Source organism: Dendropsophus ebraccatus, chromosome 3 (assembly GCF_027789765.1).
Source record: "Dendropsophus ebraccatus isolate aDenEbr1 chromosome 3, aDenEbr1.pat, whole genome shotgun sequence".
Lineage (NCBI taxonomy): Eukaryota > Metazoa > Chordata > Amphibia > Anura > Hylidae > Dendropsophus > Dendropsophus ebraccatus.
The window spans coordinates 154,265,128-154,276,975 of record NC_091456.1 but is presented as its reverse complement, the minus strand read 5'-3'; positions in this window follow the sequence as shown (position 1 = coordinate 154,276,975).

The window sequence follows — 11,848 nt, the reverse complement described above, 5'->3', positions numbered from 1 at the left end:
GTTTTTTACTTAGCTGAGATTTCAGAGTGTGGGCATTCCCATATGTATGACATGAAGGATATTTTATGAATCCTGTACATGTGAACGCACCCTTATAGGGTACATTTATATGTACTTAATCTGCTGCAGTTTTTATGGTGTTGATTTTAAGATTTGACGGTGCTGAGATTACCCATATAGATAAATGAAATCCATACCATCAAATCCGCAGCAGGTTAAAGGTGACCATACAGCTTCAATAACTGATGGCCAAATGACCATTTAGCCATCAGTTATCTCTCCCATCCGGCCCTAGTTCTCTCCTTAAATAGGAAGGTTCAGTGCGACTGAGCGCTCCTGTATTCTCTATGGGGAGGGGTAAGTCACATCCAGAGACCTCTGGCTGCGGCTTTTTTCTCCTAAATCAAAGAGATTGGCAGTGATTTTTCTTCATGCACGACAACAATATCCATTGACATCATCTGTCAGTGGTAGGTCGAGACAGCCCCATACGCTTCATACTGACAGCTAAACCCATCAGAAGTGGCGGGTACAGCCAACAAAGGCATAACGTGTATGTGGACCTGTAGTATGTATGAATATTCCCTTACACTAAATGACCTTCTGCTCGTTTTCCAGGGTGCCCGCATGAAATCAGTTAAGCAAGTTTTTTGTGGACCATTTTGTGTGATTCTACATTACCAATCCTACAGCTATACGTATATATTGTTATATGGCCCTCAGCAATATTCCCATCGATATAGGTAAACGAGGTAACGTGTTACTTATATTGCTCGAAAACATACTTTGTAAGGGTACGTGCACACTACGGAATGGCAACGGAAAACCCGTTGCACATTCGGCAGCTAGCGCCCGCTTGCGGACTGTGGCGGGCACAAGCGTCTCCGCCTGTGTCATACACTTCATTCTATGCACGGGCGGATTCCGTCGTCCATCCAGATTCATTCTTTGGACGGACAATGGAATCCTCCCATGCACAGAATGGAGTCTATGACACAGGCGGAGACGCGTGCGCACCACAGTCCTCGAACGGGCACGAACTTTCGGAATGCGCAACGGAATCGGTCGCCATTCCGTAGTTTGTAGGTAAGTCTATTGTGCTGTATGTAAGTCATACCTATGTAGGCATGGGGGTGATCCTCAGCTGCAAACTAGTCACAACCGTCGGGAAACATCTTCGGAAATTACGCCTCCTGGGAGCGTCGGCGCCCCCTTGTGACACTACTGACTCCTATACAGCGATGCTCCCAATAGCTTTGACTAGTTAGTGGCTGAGGATCTCCCCTATGCCTACCTAGGTATGATTTACATGCGGCACAGCAGACTTGTATGTTTTCGAACCATATGTTAATTATATGGCTGGAATCAGTGCTCAGGGCCATATAATAAGGTATTTATAGCTAAAGGAGGGATTTACTAGTGATTGGTTCCCTTTAAAATGATCTTAGATATAAACTGAATGATCTGATGACTTTGAACAAGACATGGTCCTCGGTGCTGCTTTTGCGCAACGGCTTTAAAAGTATATCAGGAATGGTGCGATCGAGGAATAAAACATCTAAGGAAAGGGATGTTGTAGCTGTTAAAAACTTGTCCATGAGAGGGGTTAGGAATGTCAGGAATTGTTCTGCTGTACAGACAAATACAACATTGGTGCTCAACCAAGATGTCCAACCCGCCATTCCTTAGCAAGAAAAGTCTATAACAGCAGACAACTAGTATACTGACATATACAACAGCGTTTTCTGTAGTGAATGTAGTTGACCACTGGGTCAGACTATATCTGTCGGAGCCCTTATTTTTACATCATTTAATGGCGAATGACGTCCACTGTTTTAAAATAACGACAATTATTTGCCATTAAATGACGGCCATCCACTAAATTTCAACAGTGTGTAAACAGATCCTTTCTGTGTTTTCACTCCACTCCTGGTTTTGGTTGCAAAATACTGAGCAAAAATACTGAGCAGGCACATAGGCGGCATTCACAAGTCCTGTAAATTACAGGCCCCATGGACGGGGAAGCCCTGTCATGGAATGTTTTGGAATGTTTTTCTGCCTGGCATGATGTATCAATATGAAGACAGGGCTTCCCTGTCCGTAGGGCCGGTAATTTACAGGACGTTTGAATGCAGCCTTATTTTACAAATGGCGGCCGTCAATAATGTTCATGATCATTATTTATCAGACAACCGCGGTTATTTTGCCTAAAAATGATGTTGTTTGAAGCTTTTTTAATTGTATATGTTTCACTTTCATAAAAATAATCTGTTGAACTATTTGGGGGCTGCAGCTGATGTTATGTTGCTCTCCTGTTTAATAGTTTTTTTTTGTTACTTTGTGCTAATAAGAATTATTACACACATACCAGACACATACATCATTTCAAAGAAAGAGGAATGACGAATACAGGAACAAGAAATTGCTGACAGATTCCAGTAACAAAGTAAAAATCTGACTACCAATAATATAATTGCCCAATGAGGAACACTGTAGACAAAGGTATTCCTAGCAAAGTATAGGTTAGTCAGCTACTTAGAAAATTAGAGCAAGGCTCGTGCCTGAATTATATGCTCCTGTAATCTCTTGTCATTGTAATTGCATGTGAAAGTTTTATTACTTTCAGAGAATCAGACCTTTTCTTCTAACATGGTAATTTAGAATATGACGAAAGACAGGTAATATTCTGTTCCTTGCTGGAGGAATCTGTTCTTTCGGTCAGTGAAATTCTCTGCCGGACATTGGAATTCGTTGTGTCCTGACATGCACAGTGCGGATTAATTGCTTCAGAAAAAGACTGATGCGTTCTTACAGTGTAATGTCGGCATTGGACTAAGCAGTCTAAGGCTATGTGAACACGCAGTAAAATAAACATAAAATAGGTATAAAATGCGGACCTATTTTTACTCTAATAATACGCCAAACACTGGAAAAAAAATCTGTATAAATGGCAATTTTACAAGCTATTAGTTCAGTTTTTTTTAAGCCAAAGCCAGAAGTGGTTTAAGAAGAATGGAAAATATAAAGGAAAGACTTAAGACTGTTTTGCACAACCTGCCTCCTGGCCGATATGAGCTTCATTCTACTTGTTTACTAAGGGCCCTATTATACGTGATTATTTGCTGAATCAGGCAGATTCGGGCAGATTTCGCTGTCTGTAATAAAATCAACAATCAGCCGAAGAGCCGATCATCAGCTGATCATTGTCTATCAACATTTTTATAAATCATCGACAGTTGGCCATGTATAGCTGCGTGTAATAGCTGATGTGTAGCCGACGGCTAATGACAGTGTAAAGAAAAGGATAGAGACATATACTTACCTGTCCATGCTCCCTGATGTCCTGCTGCCTTTTCCCTGCTCACCACAGCCGCTGCTGAAATTTCTGAAGCCGTTTCTGAGGTCACAGGCCGCTCAGCCAATCACTGTGATTGGCTGAGCGACCTGTCACTTCAGCGATGGCTTTAGAAGCTTCAGAGGCGTCTGCGCTGACAGAAAAGGCAGCAGGACGTTGGGGAGCATGAACAGGTAAGTATAACTTGACTATTTTCCATATAAAGCAAGGGCTACATGGACATTACTAACGATGTCCGTGCAGCCCTTGCTGCACAATAATGGAGCTGTGTAATTGTGCTGTAAGCGTGCATCGATTTAGCAGATTGGCATTCACTAACCCAACGCATTAAACCACCTCATATGCCCCTGAGTCTATTACATGGCTCAGTAACCAGTAGGCAGAGCCACGGGCTGGATTGTTCACATGGCTCTTTATTTATGTCATTTATCGCCTGTACATGCCATATTACACAGGGCTATCTGCTGCCAATGAATATCAATTTTTAAATTTGCCAAAACCCAGCGATCAGCCAACAAACAAACAAACATTTGGTCATTCATTGGCTGATCACTGGCCTTATTACACGGGGCAATTATTGTCCTGTTTAGCTTTAAACCACCCTGTATAATAGGGCCCTTATACATCTCCCTTCTGCTGGATTCAATGGCTTTTAGAAAAAAGAAATTGATATGGTTAATACTGCGTTTACACCAGTGCTTCTCAAACTGTGAGGCGGGCCTCACCAGTGAGGCGCCCCCTAGTTGTTGGTGAGGCCCAGCTGGGCAGCCAGTTTTCACAGAATTAACTATTATCTGCACAGTCCCTTTGCTGTTTGCAAAAATCAAAATTTTAGCAACATTATTAATTTATTTTTTACTTGCTTTATTAGTATCTAGAGCTTAGGAGACGGGTGAAATGTAGCCCACACCACATTTAGTGAGGCCCAGGCACCCTCTTGGTCAATCTGGTGAGGCGCGGGCATTGCCTTGGTCTGTTGGGTGAGGCTCCATTATAAAAAGTTTGAGAAGCACTGGTTTATACGAAACGATAATTGGCCCGATCGTACAATTAACAATGTCGGAGTAACGATTTTTTTTTCTTAACGATCAGCGTTTACGGTACGATACGGTACGGTACGATATATCGTACGGAAAATTTGTTTTGCGATCGCTTAAGCCTATCTTACACATGTTTACACGGAACAATCTGCAAATTTTTTGCGAACGGCGATTTGAGAACATGTAAGATCAAAATGAACGATTTCTCGTTTGTCGTTTGATCGTGCACTGCATTTTCACGTACGATTATCATTCGAATTCGCAGTATAACTGAGGGCATATTTGATGCACTTATTTCGTAGCTACTTGAAACTATTATTACACGTACAGTTTTCTTTACAGGTTATTAGATACTTGATACAATTTCATCTGCATTCTATTCGAAATTGTGAAATACCCAGGATATTTGCAGCAATATGTCATCTCAGGAATTTGAAAGAACGATCGCTATGCAGCTTTATTACAGCCATCCTAGGAGGGCAGACGGCACCTGTAATTGAGCCTGTCTGTTCCCTCGAGATCCAGAACATATGATGTAGCAGTGTTGGCTCATTAAAGAAAATCCCTGAATGTCATTATAGAAGATGAGAAATGATAATGGATTAGGCCTCCCACATATTCAGGAAATTCTTCTATATAACGTTCAGTTACCTAAACCATATAGCCAGACATGTAAGCTAGCCTTATGCTCAATAGTTTATGTATTTCTCAATGTCTGTATAGCATCAAAACGTTCTTCTGTACTGTTAGCTAAAGGGAAGTTCCTGTCCTCACTGGGAATCACTTCCAGACACACACAAACACATGTAAAGGCCAGTTTCAGAGGAAGTCAACTCATCAGTACCACTAAGGAAAGGTGTTGAAACATAGCCTGCAACCCAGCCTGGTATAAACTGCAAACTTACATTTAGGGTATGTTCACACTGAGTAAAATCAGTGGAATTCCGCGGCGGAAAGCTTCAGAATCCCATCTGCCTCAGTGTCCCAAAGTACTTCTATGTCAGGGCCTGCGTGCCTCTGTGTGCATCGCACTCTCCGCTCAAAGAATTGACATGTCAATTTTTTGGGCGGACAGTGACAGGAGCGGAGGCACATGAGCCCTCCCATACAGATACTGTGAAACACCGATTTTTCTCAGTGTGAACATACCCTAGTCATCTGGGCTATATGCATATATTTGGGAAGTATGTGGGTGATGTATCAGCATGTTTCCTTAGCTTTATAAACATTTTTTAATACTTGGTTTCCTTTAGGGTACAAACTCACTGGGCATATCCGCAGCAGATTTCTCGCTGCGAATCCGCAGCAAGAACTGCTGTGGATCCCTGCCCTGTACACGCAATGGGCAGACAAACTAGCAGCCCGCCTCGTTAACCTCCCCCCCCCCCCCCCGCCGCCAGAGCGTATCCTTGCTCCCCACTCCGGGTTGCTTTGGTGCTCCTGGCGACTTCACATGCCACTCAGCCAATCAGTGTGCTGCGGTGGGGCAGCGCACTGATAGGCCGAGCGGGACCTGCTGGGAACCTCAGAAGCAAGCTGGAGTGGGGAACAGGTGATGTATATGCTCCGGTGGGGGGGGGGGGGTTTACGGGGCAGGCTGCTGATAAACTCGCAGCGGGATGTGCATCCTGCTGCGAGTTTGTCTGCCCCTAGCATGTACAGGGCAGCAAGAAATCCGCTGTGGATACGCCCAGTAAGTTTGTACCCTTAGGGTACAAACACACACAGTGTATACGCAGCAGATACGCAGCAGATTTGATACTGTGTTCAGTTACTTAGATCTAATCTGCTGCGTATCGCAGCAGTAAATACGCAGCATATATGCTGTGTGTGTTTGTACCCTCAAAGAGATTTTCATGTTCTTTATATATCCCTCTGATTCATGAAAATAAGAGGCATTTCTCAAGGTGTGTTATAGAAAATATGCATTGCCTACCTAATGTGCTCACTAACCCAAATGCCACTGTATGTATACACTGCATTCCCTTTCTTAAATTGTTAGCTGTGACTTTTACTTCATTATAGTGTCTGATATTCCCTTCTTCTGCCAGGCTTTTCCATGCTTTACATTGCAGCTCTTCCTGCTTCCATTGGCTGCTGATGTCAATTACAGCAATGATACAAACAGTCAGGAAAGTAAAGAGAAAACAGATAATTGCTTCCCATATACAAATAATCCTCTAGTAGAGGCTGTATTAGACTTGCCCTGCCGAGCACGTCCCGCTAATGAGCACCAATCTTGTAGATTGGTACTCCTTTAATGAGCCTTTACGCCACTTAACAATTCTAAAGCCAAGACTATCCCTGGATTGTTTCATCCCTTCTGTGATCCATTAGTTCAATATCTCCTATTATGTAGGCAGATGTCCGGCCGGAAATCTTCTATGTTTAAAACTGGAACAAGTGCCATATAAAATATATATTTAAATTAATGTAAGATCATAAAAATTCAATATTCATAAATCAATCAATCAATCAATCACAACATGTAATAAATGTCCTGATTGGCTGACCAGGTCTATGACATATTGTCTACACACCCCGGAAGGGATGTGCTGCAGAGACTGGATTTCTGTGAATAGCCGTAGAGAAAGGAAGGTATGTTTTGATTTTTTACCTTAAAGTAAAATGTGTTGGGACCGGAAAACATAGCAAGTTTACAGATCTGTACAACGTTGACCAGGGCAAAATTGGGATGGCTAGAAAGCTGAGTGAAAGCTTCTCTAAAGTAGCAGGTCTCTTAAGGGTGTTCCTGGTATTTTGTGGTTAGTACCTACCAAAAATGGTCCAAGGAAAGATAACCAGTGAATGAGAACACAGAAGAATACATGGGCACCCAAGGTTCACTGATGCATGTGGTCTTGTGGAGTTCATGCCTTGATAGATCAGAACTCTTTAGAAGAACAAGGGGCACATATGGGGGCTGGGCCCCATAGCAAACGTTTGATTGGGCCCCCTTCCTCCCCGACAGACCACAAATCTATCAAGTGTAGTCATTTAACTTCAAGTGCTCATCAGGAGCGATTGCAGTTAAAGGGACATTTGCAGCACCCAGGAGGCCTTTTTGCCACTGGGTGCCACCAATGATGACGGCTCAGAGGGCTGCATAAGGGCTCTGTAGCAGCCGCAATGGCTGCTATGGTGGTAGCTACACCCCTGGGGACATATGCAATATTTAAAGATAGATATTTGTAAATTTTTTTGCTGTATCCATCAGTATAGAATCCATCAGTCCTTTAGCGGAGGAAAGGTAATTTGTGCCGTCAGTTCCCCAACCGTAGAGAAAAAAAGTAGTGGGGCAGGTGTAGCACCTCCCTTCATGGATGTAACAACCCAAACATTTCAAAAATAGTAGCTTGGCACTAAAACAATTATAGATTTCTACAATTTTCCTGCATCCAGCCAGGACCAGCCTTTAGGTTAAAGTAAATTGTAGATTGTCTGCCATAAAAGCCTGAAAACCTTAAGAGAAAGAAATCTATGGGTACACTTTAAGACTAGAGTAAAATAGCAAAAAAAAAAAAAAGCAGAAGAGATGATTATAGGTTTCTCAGCTCCCGTCTGACGCTTCATATAATTATAATCTCTAAAACCAGTTTTTATATTTATGTAAGACCATACATGTAATTTCAGAATTCAAATTCACGGAAACTAAGTACAGTTATTTTTTTATTTTTTAAGTAACCACAAATAATATCTATGGGTTGAAAGCTTCATGGGAATATTCCAGGTTATGGGAGATAAATGCTTATATATATGTCAATGGGAGGTCTTCTAATTTATGTACTGCAAGTGGCAGCCAGAATTGTACCATTGAAATGTGTGCCTGTAAGTGAACTGGGAGATTTGGGGGTTTAAAAAAAGTCCTTTAAGTTCAACCTGTAACCCTGCTGTGTTGATCCAGAGGAGGGCAAAAACTCTCATGAGGCAAATGCCAATTCCCCTATCACAGGGAGAAAAATTAATAAGAATAAATCCCTGGATCAATGTCCTATCACATGAAATCTGGGGGCCATATCTTGTAATTTTCTATTTTTTTTTTTTTTTAAGAAAATAATCCAGGCCTCCCTTGAACATTTTTTTCGAGTCAGGCATAACAAGATCATGTTGCAGGGATCTCCATAGTCTCAATGCTTTTACAGTAAAGTATCCTCGTCTGATGATGGTGAAACCTTCTTTCTCTGGACGTATAGTGTGATTTTTTTTATTTTTTTTAGTCAGCTGCATATATAGGAATATAGCCTGATTGGCCATACACTTGTCTCCCTGATTGGCCAGCTTAGTCAGCTGCCATATTGCTGCCAACTAGGAATGATTCCACAATTATTACTCTCATTCTGGTTTATGGATACGGCCAGCTTGAGATGGGTTGGATGTGATCAGATATGGTCCCTGGTTTAGAGTATCCTTTAGTACTAGAGACATTCATCCTGAGCTGTGCAACACCTTACATACTGTAGGACCAGTCCAGTAAATGTAGGAGCTCAGTCCTTCCTGCCGATAGGAGATTACTCACCGATGATGTTGTCTATGGTCTTTTGATCTGCGATGAGTTTTAATTATATTTATTTGCTAGAGGTCTGCTTTATACAGGATAATCTCACTTTGTTGATTATGTTGGGTAATGAAGCTGTTTTCTGTTTCTGTCAAATTCATTAGGATATATGACTCAGTCATTCACTTACATTCAGATCAATGGACAGAGGTAGACTTTAACAAACCAATGCACAGTCTCTGTGGTGTTACACGTAATTTTAGAGCAAACAACAGGTCTAGATCATGATCCAAGGACTGAAAAAATGCCCGTCTGCCCACTTTGATGCCAGTTTTTATACACAGAACCACTTTGGGCCAGGCTGGACTCTCTTGGATGTGATGCGGGGCATCCCTCTCTGTGTATTATCAGTGTGAGATCAGTGGCCCAAACTCATTTACCCTTTGAAAACACCTGTTACTTATTCAAATCATGAAACAATGCCCATCTGCCCACTTTGATTCCAGTTTTTATACCCAGAACCACTTGGGGCCAGGCTTGACTCTCTTGGATGTGATGCGGGGCATCCCTCTCTGTGTATTATCAGTGTGAGATCAGTGGCCCAAACTCATTTACCCTTTGAAAACACCTGTTACTTATTCAAATCATGAAACAATGCCCATCTGCCCACTTTGATTCCAGTTTTTATACCCAGAACCACTTGGGGCCAGGCTTGACTCTCTTGGATGTGATGCGGGGCATCCCTCTCTGTGTATTATCAGTGTGAGATCAGTGGCCCAAACTCATTTACCCTTTGAAAACACCTGTTACTTATTCAAATCATGAAACAATGCCCATCTGCCCACTTTGATTCCAGTTTTTATACCCAGAACCACTTGGGGCCAGGCTTGACTCTCTTGGATGTGATGCGGGGCATCCCTTTCTGTGTATTATCAGTGTGAGATCATTGGCCCAAACTTATTTAACCCTTTGAAAACACCTGTTACTTATTCAAATCATGAAAAATGCCCAAAACACCTGTTACTTATTCAAATCATGAAAATCTGCCCAATTTGATGCCAGTTTTTATACCCAAAACCACTTTGGGCCAGGCTGGACTCTTAGATGTGATGTGGGGCATCCCCCTCTTATAATTAAAATCTTTATGTAAATTTTTTGTTGGAATTTTTTTAAATTCCAAAAATTTCTATACTTGAATTTTATTTTTTTTTTTTTTTATGTAGTCTCCAATGTAGATTGACGTCAGAATACGCTAGTTACAATATGTAATCCTGGTGCTTTCATGTGTAAATGAACTACAAATGATTCCACAGTTAACCTCGATTCATCCAGGCTAATAAACATAGCCATCTGAGCATGAGAATCTGATCACACTAAAATAACACGTACAAAAGAAATTTCCATACGGCTTCTGTGTCTTTCAAGAGCGAAACGCTCCACTTTCCACCCACTGTAAAAGATTTAATAATAATGGTGGAAAATAGTTCTTTTAATGTAGAACGTTAGCATTGTTTCATGTCATAATTGCACAACTCCACCGAGACCGGCCAATACATGTGAGCGTTAGGCAGATGGCAGTGATAAAGTGCTCAGACTATGGCGCTGTGGATCATACTATATCTGCCAATCAAAAAGCACTTGGGAAAGAAATGAGCTGCATCTGTGTTTTAATTACTTCAGCACAGTCATCCAGTGTAAATGCCAGGGTTGCTCATTTTTATGTACTACGGCAGGAAACACATGCTTCTCCAACAGTTTATTTTATGATATACAGTGAAGCCTTCAAATAAATTGAAACAAAGGAAGCATGCAGTTTACTGCCGGAGCTTTCACTGATGCAAGTACAGCTATATTTTTGGTTGACAGCAACATAATGTCTTGTACAAGAAATAGTTTTTGTATTATATTTTATACAGGCCCAGAGTCATAAGCACTTTTCCCTCGGATTGAGAATATGAGTAAGAACCCAGTGCCACTTGCTTCATGTCCAACAACCGCGTAGTACAAGTTGGAAAAAAAAGTTATTTATTCTGTTTTCCACTCCATTTATACCATTGACACCTTTTTAACAGATTGTTGAGCTTTTTGTTTTGGTCTTGACGAGTTTCCTATACTTAAAGGTGAGGGTTTTTTAATATTTTTTTTTTAAATAAAATTAGTATTGATTAGAAGGTTTTGAGAGGACTTGCATGAATGTATAATCATACAAAATGACAAAAGGAGAAAGTGATACAATGTATATTACTATTTAAATTTGGTTTCTAAATATATAGCATCCATTAATATGTCATTAATATGTCCTGGGCAGGAGGGTGGGGAACATAAATAATCTATACTTACACATCCCCATACTATCTGCAGCGCAGAAACATTTCCAGACCCCTGCTGGCCTTCTGCATCTCTTACTTATGCAACTTCACGTCCCAGCAGAAGTATGCCCACTTGCCAGTCAGTGACTAGGGCAGGACACCGCTACAGTCAATGACTGACTGAGCAGGTTCTTCCCACCAGGAAGTGATAATGCAGGAAGCCAGGAGAAGCTGATAAATTTGCCCCCAGTGTTCACCGCATCTACACCAAATCCTGAGCCACAATATTCCCTACAGCTAATAACAAAAAGTCATGATGCCAATCTGAGCCCATTGGAGAAGTGAACATCTCCAGTCAGAAGACTTGTGAGTCACTGGATGGAAGTTTGGATTCTACCGTAGTTTTTGGCGGCATCTGCTCAGTATTTTATATGTTTTTAGTATGGTAATGTAATCCGGTCACAGTATGGGGGTGTCACCATGTCACAGTATCTTGGTGTTATGTAGACATGGTATGCTAAACTATTTAGTAATTTTTGTTATGGTGTTTAAAGGGAAACTAACAGGAGATTAGAAGACTCTAACCTGTTGTTATGTACCCATAGGGCTGGGGATGCTAAAGATGAAGGTAATTTTCTTACTTTCCTCT